This window comes from Oxyura jamaicensis, chromosome 14, assembly GCF_011077185.1.
Source record: "Oxyura jamaicensis isolate SHBP4307 breed ruddy duck chromosome 14, BPBGC_Ojam_1.0, whole genome shotgun sequence".
In the NCBI taxonomy this organism is placed as follows: domain Eukaryota; kingdom Metazoa; phylum Chordata; class Aves; order Anseriformes; family Anatidae; genus Oxyura; species Oxyura jamaicensis.
In genome coordinates this window covers 15,656,075-15,671,592 of record NC_048906.1, presented here as the reverse complement: position 1 = coordinate 15,671,592, position 15,518 = coordinate 15,656,075, and positions in this window count along the sequence as shown.

The following is a 15,518-nucleotide window of genomic DNA, read 5'->3' as shown; positions in this document are numbered from 1 at the left end:
AACGAAATTTCCTTTTAAAAATATAACTTAATTCAAACAAGCTATCTGGGAATTTCTTATACTTTCCCACTGAATATATTTTTTCTGAGGTAATATGACTGGTGGAAGGAGAGCAAGTATAGAAAATTCCTTGGTGAAAGCATCCTTATCTTGGCCTTTTTCCTGTCAGCTGCCATGATGTTGGCATTGAAAAAGAATGCAATATTCCCTAAGAAAACAACAAGGATGTGATATTTCTGCAACACAATATCCATATCTCTGAAGCTCGACATAAGCAAAAGATGCAATCATTTTGAGCAGCTATCCCTGTGCAAAGAAAGATATTCTGTATGTGCCCATTCTTGTCTTTTTTACTACATATTCCATACTCTAGTGTGATACAAACACAAAATCCTTCTATTTATTTATCATACAAACAGCATTTATCATACAAACAGCAATTCCTCTAATTTTTAATGTTGCCTTAATGCCTCCAAATTTTCTGCAAGCAACAGGAAATTGTTGAACTCTGTGCAATTCACTATTTTTATTATTTTTTTAATGCAGAGCTATGAGCAAACGCACCTCATGTACCTATTGAAATCAGACACCTGGAATTGCCAGTTTAAAGAAAGAACAAAATACCACGATGCCTGCTCCTGCCTCCCGCCTCCCACTGTCAAAGGATCCCAGCCTGTCACCGCAGAGTGGGCATTCACAAACCATTTCTATGTGCTATGAAAAACAGCTCTTCGTTAAAAGGATTAAAGGAAATATGTAAAAGAAGCTGATGATGAGACCACTCCTTTTATAATCCTCATTTTGCTCCTGCCCTTTCTCCCACCATGCAGACAGGAGGAGGGAGAAGGCAGGACAGAGGCCGTGAGATACTGAGGGCTCAAGCTGCCTGCGTAAGTAAAACCTGAACTTTTAAAGAAGCATTTTTCTTAAACAGTTATCTCCCAGAATAGATATAGGCAGGAAGTAGTGAAATAGATGGAAAAAGACTGGAAGTGAGGTTTGGTTTTTCTGTTTAAACAAAACGGTTAGAAAGCATTTCCTCTTGATGACGCTGAGTATACGGTCATCATCACAAGGGCCTTTCTGGCCAACCTGAGCCGAGAATAACTGTAACCAGCCCAGTCTGCTGCAAGTATTGTAGTGTCACATCAGTACTGTAATAGCTTCTGCAGAAACAAGGCCACACTAACACAGTGAAACTTGGTAAGTACTGACCTTAGTAGGCACTAGTTCAAGAAACAGATGAGTTTCCTGGAAGAGCTATAGCACCCTCACAATTGTTCTAGATCCTTTCCCCAGTAATGACTACGAGGCAGTTTCAACACATATTCACCTAGTGGACTTGGGACAGGCTGAAAATGTTGCATCTCATTTTCTCTTTTATTTAATACAACATTTACTCCCTTTTTCCTTTCAAATTTGTGCAGATTTGGATTTGTGTCATCCCGTCCCTTCCCCCTCCCCCTCCCCCCCCCCAGTATTTCTGAGCAACTTCTTCATATTTGATCTTCTGATGAAGATTCAAAATTAGATGAAAGCTTTTCACTCAGTTTTGTTATTTCCCAAGCTTTTTGTCTGAGTTTGGAGTCTTACCTTGTAATGACTTGCAGAAAGTATATGGAATTCTTAGCATCAAGGACTGCTTACATATTACTGAACCTTATAGGAATTTTTCTGCTGATAAAAAATTACAGAAAGTGCAGATTCCTGCACCTATTCAGAGCAGTATCTGTGCAGTGCTCTATCCTGATGCATTTAACAATATATTGATGTGTAAGTTTAAATGGGTTACTATACTGGAACCTTTCTTTCTACAATGATTGGAAGGATTTCCTCCAAGGTGAACGCAGCACCAGTTTAAAAGGCCAAGTATGCAGTTACAGAAGAACGTGACTACTAATGTCACCATGCATTTTCAACCCCAGTGAACTAATATCTGCCTTTTTATCAGGCATCTGATCTATAAAAACAGTCTGATGACTGTGCAACTGTATTTAAGCGCATTCACCTTTACCAGCTCATCCCATTCATCTCCTTGCAAGAAGATAGATCTGATATCAGTTGTCACCACTGTCCTGGCCTTAACCCAAAGGACACTACAATAGTACAACATTTTGAAATAAAACACAGCTACATTTTTCCCAGTCTCTGTTCCATTCTGCAGTTAAAAAATATGAAGTGTCATAAAAATACCCTGCAAAGATTGTGGAAAAATATAAACAATCTTCTTTCATAAGGGCGAGCTGCACTTACAAAAACAGCAGCACCACTGTTTACTGGGTTGTATAATAAGCCAGATCAATCCTGTTGCTCTGTAAGGAGAGGTTTTTATCCTTGTGTAGATCACTCCTCTACTTCTGCAATCCAGAATTCCCACTGACTCTCTTTCAAACCAATTTTTGATGCCCTTTGAGTCATCACATAATAAATCCCTTCTATTGTTTAGACACAAGTATTTGCATCATCTACATCCCTTGTGGATATCTGTGGTCTTCAGTCCTGGACCTCTTTGTTGATGCATTCCCATTTGCTAAAAATAATGTATTTTTTTGTTAATCCAGTTGCGAATTACAGTATCATCTATTGATGAGGGGAATCTTCTGGATGAGAGGAGTCCTGTACTCAAGAAACTCTTCAGATGACTTGTAGAGTCTATTTGAGCTAACAGGCACAGCCAAGAGAGAAACGCTGAAGAATAGTCTCATCTTCCCTGGGAACCACCTCAGCTGAAAACTCTCATATTCAACTCGAGTGTCCTGCCCCTTAGCTATTAACTAAGGGGAAAAGCACCGGCTCTCTCAACAGAGAGACAGATTTGGCCCTAGAAGGGTGGGAGGGAGGGAAGGAAGAAAGGAGAGAAGAAAGGCTATGAATCCCAATCAGAGGAGAAGGGATATTTGGATGAAAATATCATAACTTCCAAAGATGACTTAAGACACTTTTCTGTCACTTTTTTTATAGTGCATCAGCCCCTGCATACTCTATGTGGTTGTATTATAACTTATTCCAAGGCCAAACCCAAAACCTGTGCCTACTTTGGCATGCATCCACTGTGTGGTTTGCACATGCCAGATCTGTAAGCAAACATCTCTTAGATGTTCTTCTTTATATGTGGAACTTACACCTGCCCACTACCTTCCAAGAAAGAATTTTGCCTATTTCAACTTTGTAAAAGTTTCAATTTCATTTAGTTCTAGGGAAAAAAAAAAAAAAAAAAAAAGCCACCAAAATGAGGGGCATAAAGAAAACGCTTCATAAAAGCCAATTTTTTTCAATACAGTCTACCCCTTTTATAGCTTCAACGTGCCTCTAATGGAACAGGTCAGAAAGTTCTGCCTTATTCATTTCTTAGCAAGGGTAGCTAATTGCTGTTTGGTGTGAGAGGCATCTGCAGGTCTCCAGCACCGCCTGACTGTACTTTCTGAGACTCTTCAGACTTGTATCTAAAAAAAAAAAAAAAAAAAAAAAGAATTGTTTGGGAGGATGAATGCAATGTCTGATCATCAAATATTTAAATCTGGCAGCCTTTCAAGAGTGGTAGGCTTGCTAGCCTGTGGAAACACCCTTTTTTGGCCAGACATGACTTGCCATTGTTAGTTTTCAGAGGATGTGTGGTAATGTGTACACAATGTTTTATATCCAGAGATTTTAAAGAGAGAATGAGGGCACAGATGCAGAAAAGGAATGTGTCGTTACTCGTGTCTTGTAGATTCGAACAAGTAACCCGTACATTAAGAAATGTAGCTGGGAGAATGCATTTGTCTCTCCCTGGTGTGGGAGTGAAAATGTTCATGGGATTGATACCCAAAGTGAAACAAGCACAAATATTCTAAGCCATATATCACATTGATCACAAATACAGGAAATAGTATCTTGTTACATGGACAATAAACACAGTTTCTACTACAAACGTCTGGTTATAGGAGAACAGAGGATTCTCTAGATGCTACGACACCGGAGGTTTGTACTGATTTCTCCATCGTACTCTTTTCCATCTCCGTTTTCTTTCACTTAATAGTTCTAGCAAAAATTCCAGTCATTGACAGTTTTGTTGTTGTTGTTTGTTTGTTTCTGGCTGGGAAGGTTGTTAAATTTACAAGAGTGATCTGGAAGAAGCTAGCTGCCCAGTCTAGTCATACAACTAGAGCCAGTCTAGTAACCTCAGCACTAGGGAGGTAAAATTATTTTTACCAGTTTAATCTTAGCTATGACAAAGAATCCACTAATAATGAACAGAGCTCTTTGCAGGATGTAAAGTTGAAACATAGACATGACCTCTGTGCAGTTTGGGATCTACATAGAATAGACGGTCTAGGAAGAAAGGAGTATGGCGCTTATTCTAAAGATAGCACTCCAGTTAGTGAGAAGATCTCAAGGTGTTTTTTTTGTTGTTGTTGTTTTGTTTTTTCCCAAAATATACTTTAAATGTCACCTTCTGGGCAGTCACCTTATTGAGATGGTTATCTTTTAACTAATGGTCATCATTTCATTATCCAGCGACATATTTGAATGAATGCTCGGCTCACAGAAAAATCTACCTCCCTATGGCCTACGAGAGCAATACGTGGCTGTGTGTGGTAGATAACAGAACTGAAATGCGGTTTTCTGAAAGGCCATCACCCGGGTAAGCATTATGAACACTCCTTCCCTAGTTTATTATTATTAGGTAATACCACATTTTAATATATGATATTGCTGTTTACCAATCTGACAAGAGAGACGAAGCAAGTGGGATTTACATCACCAGCAAATCTCTTTTCATCACAAAGTAAGAGCCAAATGGCTTCTTTTATCCCTCATTTACAACACAAATTTGCCTCTGGAGTCTGTTGATGGAAAGATCAAGACATTTCATGTAAGAGATGCCACTTGTAGTAATTATTGTCTCTCAGTAATCACAATATTAGCTTATCGCTTAATCACTTTTCTGTTAAACTGTTCATTGTCACAATTCTCTAAAACTTCTCCTATTCTGAATTTGTGGTATAAATCCCAAATACCTGCATGCTGCTGTAGGGTTCTTCCTCCCTCTGTGCCTGGTTGTCTGAGCTCACCATTTAGCCACTTACTTTGGAGATCACACACCTGTCATGTGAGGTGATCTATCTGTAACATATTTTCTGATCTTCTGATGGAAAGCTTTTTGCCTAGATTTGTAACAATTCTCTTTTAAGCCATAAAATTAAAGAGGCATTAATCATGCCACAAATCATCACACTCAACAACAGATGACCTGATTTGAAAATCAAAGATGGCAGTGGTTCAGAGCACTCTCAACATTTTCTGACTGTGTTGGCTTCACTTTTCAATGCAGGATATTTGAAGAAACTGAAACAGATTAATCCTTGATGTGGAAAATAATGACAATATCAAAGGTACAGGGAAATGGATTGACTTACCCCTTCTAATGGAAGGGTCAGTCAACGGAATGGGCTAAAACTTGAAAAAATATAAATTAAATATCTTCAGGGATTCTTTGCTGTTTTTGTAAACATTCCTGTCATTATAAATGTCCTTTCCTGAACAGCCAAATAGTGAGGGAGTAAGAAACATTCTACCATAAGCTGTCCATGAAAACCACCAACCTTTTAGTTTCAGTTCTCAACAGCTGCAGCTATCAAATGTTCAAGTGTTGTTGTCTACATGCTCATTCAGTGTTTGTGGTTTTCCCCCAGGCAGCTGCAATCTGTGAAGGCAGGTCATAAAAACAACCCAGCCCACTCATGTGCAATAGGATTGTTTTGTAGTCTCTTTTTCATGATAAAGATTTTGCTGTATGTTAATCTGGAGAGAACACAGCTTCCATTTTTTTTCCCTATAATTAACTATCAGTATGTCATCATTATGAACTGCATGATCATTATCATCATTATTCATCATTATATTAGCCTCAAATGTGTGGTAAAACAGAGGTATTTAAATAGCTGCAGATAGCACAACATTATATATATGTTATATTAGTCAAAAGCCATCTTAGTAGTCTAACTGGTTAACTAGCAGTCATCTTTTGATCATCACATCTGTCAGCCCTAGTAAAATATGAGTCAATTTGATTCCTCTTCCAGCTGAAAATTGGAAATCTATCCAAAGGCCATAGTAATGTTTCTTGAGCAGCTGCTTTTATATTTTAAAGCCTAAAAAGTTTCCTAATTTAATGCTGTTAAGTAGTGAGATGTAGTATATTAGTGTCCATAGTGACATGCTGTAGGTTGTATACTAAGCACTGTTCAGTGCTTATTGATTGTTTTGTGCCCCGTGTCATTCTTGTAGGTAAATTTCTCCTTTATACTCTGTACCTCACAGAGGAAACTTCAGCTGGGATGCTGCATCTTGTCTTCAAATCTTAATGATCTTTGCCTCTTGGTTCTTGGCCTGACAGCATGCATAACACAAAACTTGGCACAAGCTCACGTGTGGATCCCTGTAAAGAATGGAAATCAAGCTGGCTTCTCAACTTCTTGTGGCAAGTTCATGGCAAATTGGCCTGATACCAAATACAGTGCTGAGTCTACCAGGGCACCCATTGGAAATGTAGGTGCAGCTTTCAGGAAGGGCAGAGGCTGGGGCAGCTTGAGGATGTGAGTCTGCAGGGAGCAACTGAGCAAGCAGCGGTGGCCGGTGATGCAACTTGTGATAATGATTGTGAGTAAATATAAGCACAAGAGTAAGGGAGAGAAAGTGCTAACTGAAGGGGAAGCAGGGAAGAATATTTTATTTCTGACACATATTTGGTCCTTACAGAATAAAAAACAAATGCTAAACTGTTCTTCTTTAAGGCCTTCTTTAAGGCCACTAGAAGGGGGTTTGGGTTATTTTAAGACTGCCTAATGCATGTGAAATACAAACACAGAGGAGACAAGTCATATTGGTCCGCAAACAATGCAAATTCCCCAGAGCTTACTTTTCAGAAAAGTTCATCTTCATTGTATTTCTACTTCAGCACAATTCATACACATTATTTTTTCCTGAAGTAAAAGCCTGAATTATTTTGGCTGTGAAGACAAGTGATCTGAAAGAATAGGTTTGAGAGCTGAATATTATGTGTCTGTCACAGGACCAATGAACAGACAACATGCCTAACCCTAAAATATTTGGCAGTTGAGTACTTTCTGTCTGATTTCATGAATTACTTGCTACATGAATTTGCTGCATGAATTACCTGCTGCTCCTTTTCTAAAGGAGTACAGCAGGTAAAAGGGAATTGAAAGCCAGCTCACACCTTTAATAGAAACTTGGCATGGGCTATGCCTGCAAAGAATACCTCCTTAAACCCTATTCAGTTAAAAAGAAAAACAAAACTGCAAAACTTGAGGTGAAAAACAGCAAAAAATAGTTTAAAAAGGTGTCACAACACTGACATACATAAATCAGTAAGAACAGCATAACGAGAAGGAAGCTAAGTGCCATAAAAATTGCAACTTATTTGTAAAGCTTATTGCTAGACAGAAGAATACAATAAGGAATGGAAGATAAAGGCTGGCAGAAGATGGTTCAGTATTGACCAAATTAGCTATTTTCTATCACAGATCCTGTGAGCCAGAATGCAGTTCCAGAGAGAGGCTACTGTCTAGTTTTACCCATAAAATCCTCTGAGCCACCTACAGTCAAGAAGTAACTAGCTCAGGAAAGTAATGCCATTCAGAGTGCTAACTCAGCTCTTTGGAAGGCTACAAATAGAATCATAGAACCATAGAATCGTTAAGGTTAGAAAAGACCTCCAAGATCATCTAGTCCACCTGTCCCCCTCCCACCAACATTGCCCACTAAACCACGACCCTAAGTGCCACATTCAGCCTTTCCTTAAACACCGCCAGGGACAGTGACTCCACCCGTGTCCATTAATGATGGAGATTCTCCTTGACCCTCTTCTTACCATTAATATATTTGTAAAAATATTATTTTGTTATCTTTTACCACAGTGGCCAGGTTGAGCTCATGGTGGGATTTAACCTTTTTGATTTTTTCCCTGCATATGCTAGCAAATTTCCTGTTCTCTCCCAAAGTTGCCTGTCCCTTCTTTCAATGGATATAAACTCTCTTTTTCTCTCAGAGACTCAGCAAAAATTCCCTCCCTATTCAGCCATGCCAGTTTTCTTCCCTGCCAGTTCATCTTATGGCACATGGGGACACCCTGCTCCTGTGCCTTGAAGACTTCCTTCTTGAGGAGCATCCAGCCTTTCTGGACCCCTCTGCCCTTTAGGACTGACACCCAAGGGATGCTCCCTACAAAATGTCCTAAGAAGTTCAAACTCTGTCCTCTAGAAGTCCAAGGTAGCAGTTTTACTGACCCCACTCATGACTCCACCAAGAATAGAGATATATCTTAGTCATGATATATATCATAGAATCATCTAGGTTGGAAGAGACCTCCAAGGTCGGACTCCACCGAGTCCAACCTCTGACCTAACGCTAACAAATCTTCCACTAAACCATATCCCTAAGCTCTACATCTAAACATCTTTTAAAGGCCTCCAGGGATGGTGACTCAACCACTTCCCTGGGCAGCCCATTCCAATGCCTAACAACCCGTTCAGTAAAGAAGTTCTTCCTAATATCCAACCTCAACCTCCCCTGGCATAACTTTAGCCCATTCCCCCTCGTCCTGTCACCAGGCACGTGGGAGAATAGACCAACCGCCACCTCGCTACAGCCTCCTTTCAGGTACCTGTAGAGTGCAATAAGGTTGCCCCTGAGCCTCCTCTTCTCCAGGCTGAACAATCCCAGCTCCCTCAGTCGCTCCTCCTAAGACTTGTTCTCCAGACCCCTCACCAGCTTTGTAGCCCTTCTCTGGACTCGCTCGAGCACCTCCATGTCCTTCTTGTAGTGAGGGGCCCAAAACTGAACGCAGTACTCAAGGTGTGGCCTCACCAGAGCCGAGTACAGGGGGACAATCACTTCCCTGGACCTGCTGGCCACACTGCTTCTTATGCAAGCCAGGATGCTGCTGGCCTTCCTGGCCACCTGAGCACACTGCTGGCTCATATTCAGCCGACTGTCAACCAATACTCCCAGGTCCTTCTCTGCCAGGCAGCTCTCCAACCACTCATCTCCCACCTGTAGCTCTGTTTGGGGTTGTTGTGCCCCAGGTGCAGGACCCGGAACTTGGCCTTGTTGAACTTCATACCGTTGGCCTCAGCCCATTGGTCCAGCCTATCCAGATCCTCCTGCAGAGCCTTCCTACCCTCGAGCAGATCGACACACGCACCTAACTTGGTGTCATCTGCAAACTTGCTGAGGGCACACTTGATCCCCTCATCCAGATCATCGATGAAGATGTTAAAGAGGACTGGTCCCAGTACCGAGCCCTGGGGGACTCCACTAGTGACCGACCTCCAACTGGATTTGACTCCATTCACCACAACTCTTTGGGCCTGGCTACCCAGCCAGTTTCTAACCCAACGAAGCGTGCGCCAGTCCAAGCCATGAGCAGCCAGTTTCTCGGGGAGAATGCTTTGAGAAACAGTGTCAAATGCCTTACTGAAGTCAAGGTAGACCACATCTACAGCCTTTCCCTTGTCCACCCAGTGTGTCACTTTGTCATAGAAGGAGATCAGGTTCGTCAAGCAGGACCTGACTTTCATAAACCCATGCTGACTGGGCCTGATCGCCTGCTTGCCCTGCAACTGCCGCTTGATGACACCCAAGATAATCTGCTCCATGAGCTTCCCTGGCACTGAAGTCAAACTAACAGGCCTATAGTTTCCCAGGTCATCTTCAAGATGGTACATCTTCATGATACAGATGTGTATCATAGTCATGATCACTCTGCCCAAGTCAGCTCCCAACCACCACATCTCCCACCAGTCCTTCTCTGTTCATGTACAGCAGGTCTAGCGGGGCACCCCCCCTAGTAGGTTCCCTAACAGCTGAGGCAGGAAGCTGTCTTCCACACACTCCAGGAACCTCCTCAACTGCTTCCTCAGGGCAGTATTGTATTTCCAGCATATGTCTGGGAAGTTGAAGTCCCCCATGAGAACAAGCGCTGGCAATTGTGCGACTTCCATCAGCTGCTTGTAGAATGCCTCATCTGTCTCTTCATCCTGGTTTAGCAGTCTGTAACAGACCCCCACCAGGATGTCTGCCTTGTTGGCCTTTCCCCTGATCCTTACCCAGGATAAATACATATGCTCTAAACTGAAAAATTATGTCTGCCTGGTGACTTGCAGATGCCATATCCCGAGATATATGTGAAGTACTATGCAAGATTTAATGATGCCCTCTTCTGGTCAGGACCAGCTCTTACCACTGGAGGCTTCCTTGCACTGCAAAAGCAGTGGTCACGCAGCCCAGCCTTTCAAAGATTGAAATGAACAAGCTGTCTGTGCACAACCTACCACTTTGGATTCTTGCTGGATAACCCTATCCAAGCCAAGTTGTTTCATACCCACTTTATCTAGCACACTGACTGTGAGTGCTGAAACAAAACCAAGCACAAGGAGCAGAGTACCTGGAAAAGACACAGCAGATGTTAGAAATTCCTCAGTGTAGAGACCTGAATGACAGAATCAGCTGCATGTAATACACAGAATTCTCTGTGACTCGTATTCCTGGCTTCTCTCAACATTAATACTGCAGTCTCATAGTAAGACCATTACCTCTTACCACGCTCTCAGACAGTTCCCAAGGTCTTTGTCCCCTAAGTTTCCGTGCTCCAGAATTGCCTGAGGCCTGTAACACTAATGCCCTACCCATCTCTAAAGACAGACACTTTGTTGGACAATGGTCAAACTGCAACAAGTCTGTGCATAACAAGCCCAAGGTTAAAACAATCCAGACACTCAGAAACTTCAACGGCGCCATGAGAAGGAAGAGGTACTGGAAGCCAGGTTGTATGTCTTCACTTCTTTGACCAACTGCAGTTAACACAGCAATTTGACCTGATAATATGCTCAGCTCAGAGAAGTGAGTCAGGTTATGCTGGAAATGCCAGAAGCAAATTTAGCAATGGGCATCTGCTGCAGACATATTTCTATCAGAAAGATCTATATTTGTTTTGTTTTCCAAAGAGTCAAAGCAATATCTGTGATGCATACACACTGTCTGATGTGTTTATCCCTGTAGGAGCTACTGAAGTTGCTGTGCTGTGCTTGCAAACGCTGCCTGAGCACAAAACTGATGGTGTCAGTATGGGATGCAACAAGCCATGCCTGTCATTGCTCTCTAAGAGCTGGCATCAGCAGAAGAGAGCAACAGGGGGTTCAGTTTCTTCAAGAGATTTATCTCGCATATGCCTCCCCTTTTTCATCAAGGATGGCCCATATTGCTTCATTGTTTGGGAAATTACAATTTCCTATAAACCCTGAGTCCAAAAAGGACATCCTGAGGCAGGTCTTCATAACCACCATTCCAGCGGATCAGAGTACCTGAGTCACACTACTTAACTGAAGTGTGAAATAGGTCATCCTTTCCCCCACAGACAGATCTCATCTCACTGCACAGAAGAGAGGACAGGAACTGAAATTTTCAAAAGATAGGGGCCCTAGAAGAGATTCACTAAGAAACATGTAAGGCAGATTCTGCTTCTCACAGTACATTAAATCTGCATTTTAGTTCAGTCCATGTGTAAGACATCTTTCACCGAGATCAATACACAGACTGCTACAGAACCAGCAGTATTCTCCTAGCCAAAATACAGAGCAAACACATTAGATGCTTTTATTTTGTTTCGCTCTTAAGTTTCCATTCACTCAGTGGGAGAAAACGTACATTATGTACTGAATACCTGTGATTGTAGATGTTAAAATATCTGGGGAAAGCTGCAGACAAAACCGTTAAGCTAACACTACAGCTTTAGAGAGGATTTCCAGGCATCAATGAAGAAAATAACAATTCCATCACATACTCATACTAATGACAGAAAACAGTAGAGAAAACTGGAAAACAATGTTCCCCTTACTGCTAACTTCACTATCTCTTTCAGGTACTTTTCATAATTAGACAAAACAGTCTAGCTTCAGGTCTGGAAGACAAAAAGCCAAATCCCCAAAGAAACTCACCTCCCCAGAGTGTCCACTGCATTTTAATCCGTGACTCAAACTGCTAGTTGAAGAAGTTGAGGACGCTTCCAAGACGGGAGAAAGACAGAGTCAGTCCAAATGCCAGTGCCAGATCCTTCCCCTTGAACCAGAAGGCTGTGATACAATTCTGAACAACTTGGAGAAGAAAAAAATATTTTATTGAACAGACCAAGAGCACTGCCCAGAAGCAGAGAACATAGCCTCTCAAGCTAGAGTGCTTTAGCTGGAGTAGATCTCTAAGCATCCCAAATGGAAGTAGTTCTTGTCAACTTTGCTGTCAATTTTAGTGTACTAAATCATGCTGGGACATGGGAGTTGAACTTACCGCTCAAATAAGGCAAGCAAAAATAACCCCAAAGGCATAGCAGTCACAGGACAGTCCCCACCCCTGGGAGAAGGACAAACTTGTTAGAAGGGAACCTTTCAAACATTTCAGCACATACAAAATCCATGTAATCCTTCAAGGAACAGTATTCTTCTGTTACCAGCATAGGTTTCTGGTGCAGAGCAGGTGAAGATGACTGGTAGAACTAGGGTTTAGGAAGCAGAATCAAATGTATCATGACCTTCTGGTCAGGCTTAATTAAGAATGTGAGTTTCTCACTAGTAAGTGACCCATTCCCAGAGGCAAAGAGCAGTCTTCCTGTTAGCATCATTGGTAGGAGATATGGTGACCCTTGAAATGTGAGCCCAGGGCAAAGATTGATGATCCCAGCACAGTCAGAAGAGAGAAAACAAAGACACCAATTAGGAAGAAACAGGTAAAAAAATTCACAAACCTCAACAGACATGCCATTTCCTTCTTTATGCCTCTATCTACTCACCACCTGTAAGATGCTAACTTTTGTGACACAGACTGAACATAACTGCATTTGCTGGTACTGCTGGGCCTTAGTTAATGGCACATGCCAGAACAATGTCAGAACAGAGAACAAAACACTACTTTATCAGTTTGTCTCATCAAAAACAGATAATTCCCTCTTATATGCATGCCAGAGAAAAGCATGTTTACCGTACTGCTTTGTAAATTGAGGTAAAATCAGTGGTCAGAAGATTAAAAGGTCTCAGTTGCATTCATGGAGCCACTCAATTAAGTCATGCACTCACCACACAAAGCTGTGACCCCTCTCCCATACCTCTATGATCTTACCAGAATGGATCATCCTTTTGCACAGAAAGGACAGTCTGAAATACCACTTCAGTGCACAAATAAATTAATTAATCCTCAGGACTTATGGCTATTTCCTAGTTTATCCATTAGGAATCCAGCCAAAATAACCACTACTGCATTTCTAGGAGAAAACAAGAACAGGAACATTTGTGTTTTGCTGCTAGGAAGCAACTAGCAAACTACCCCAATCCTCAAAGGAAGAGAAAAGTGACTTACATCCAAGCGTAGATTTCATACAGCAAATTGTATTGTGCAGGTGTCATTCCCAATCCTTCAACACAGTCCAGTGTGCTATTGTGTCCAGTGCTATTATGATGGGTTCCATTGGGGCATGTCAAGTTCTGCAAAACAAGTCAGAGAATCTCTGTTTGGCAGCAGACACAGACCCAAGCATTCCTTTAAAAATGAAGTCCTTTCTTGCCTACCAGATTTTTATTTCTCCCACTCAGTTCCCAATTCCATGACCAGGAATTAGAGGACTTAGGTCTCCAAGAAAGCCAGCCCTTGCTGAATGAAAAATGACTGGCCCTTGGCATGTCTTCCTTTTTCCTTTACTGTGTCAGTCATGGCAGGGCTCAGCACTTCTATACACTATAGTCATGGCAGGGCTCTGCACTTCTATACTGCCAGAGACTGCAGCACAAGATTTATTTGATTCATTAGTTTCTTGGCTATACCTTAGCTTGATCTGGCTCTTCATAAAATACTATAAAGTCTTAAGCAGTGTGTAAACATGAAACTTAACAATAGTTAATTTTAATTCACAGCTATAAAGTTGCTTCTGAACAGTGGGAAACTGGTAGTCATAACATGATCTGATAACATTGCTTCTACTAGACAGCAACATCTCAAAAACAAAAGCATGATCAGGGAAAAAAAAACAACACTAGGTCTTCCAACTACTAAAAATCTACCTGCATTATTAAATGGATGCCAGGTCTTCCACACCAGAAGGCACTAACAAGTAACTGTTCTCCCACAGATGTACAGAAGTTGATATGGAACAAGTACTGACCTTATTTATTTATTTGTTTATTGTTCATGCCCTTTTCTCATTAAGAAATGAAAAACTGCACCCAATTTACTCTGGAATTCACTGTCTGAATTATGACAGATTAATTACATTAAAAAAAAAGTTACATGCAAGCTATATATAACCCTATCCTTGGTATGGAAGAAGACAAAAGAACTGGACAGTGTCTCAAAATTTACACACACTAATCTACCAGCAGATGGCACACATCTCTCTCACAAGGTATGAAACAGATTATGATGATGGCAGGTAAACGAGTCGGGCAAGAATTTCTATCAGGTATTCAGGAATTCATGTTAGAATTTTGGTCTCAGGCATCCTTGCATGGACTGAAAAAGAAATTAACTGGGTTATCAGTTTAAACGCTGACCACCAAAATTCCCTAGTCTTTGCACATACTGCTAGCTCTTACACTGCCAAGTCCTTACTGAGTTCCTGTGATCTCACTGCACAGCTCCCTCTTTCAGCTAGCTGATAAACCTGTGATGTGGAACCTGCAGTTTGGATTTGAAGCCCCAGAAAGCCTTTCCCAGACTTTTATCTCCAACATCTCTAGTCTTTCAGTCCAGTGTAGGTAATAGGGATCAATTCTAGCTATCTTCCAATTGCAAAGTGTTGCGAACACCTCTCAAACTCTGAACTTCGTTAGCGTAGCAAACGGCCCTTTGGACAGAAAGCTAACAATCACTGGACAGCAGCAATAGGTTTCAGACTTCCAGATCTCCTGCCAGCAGCAAGACCTCTCAGATATCTTATGGCCTGTCCAGGCTTTGTCCATCTTTTTTTACTGCAACAAGTAGGTCCATGTGGTTCCATCCATCAGACTGAGCACCTGGCACGTAAGAGCATGACTTCCACATTTGCACCATTTGAGAAGCTTTTGAAGCACTACTTGTGACCAAATCCTCTGATGTCCCGGTTTTACTTTTCTTACCTGACCTTCTTTGAGACAGCAATGCGGGCAGCACTGCACGAAGGACCCCGGAGCCGGCACGCTGCTACCCCCTGGAACCGCTCCTGCAGGACGCTGGGGATGTCGAAGCAGAAGTAGGAGCCGAAGGTCAGGAGGCAGTTGAAGAAAAGCACCACGAACCTGTAGCACGCTGAGCCCAGAGACGAGGCGCCTCGCCGCCGCTCCCAGACTGCCGCCGCCCGGCCCCCCGGCCGCTGCTCGGCTCCAGGATGCAGCGGGGACGGGGACGGGGACGGGGAGCGGGACGGGGACGGGACCCAGGCACCGCCCGCCCGCATCCCCGCTGCCCGCTCCCCGCTGCCCGCTCCCCGCTGCCCGCTCCCC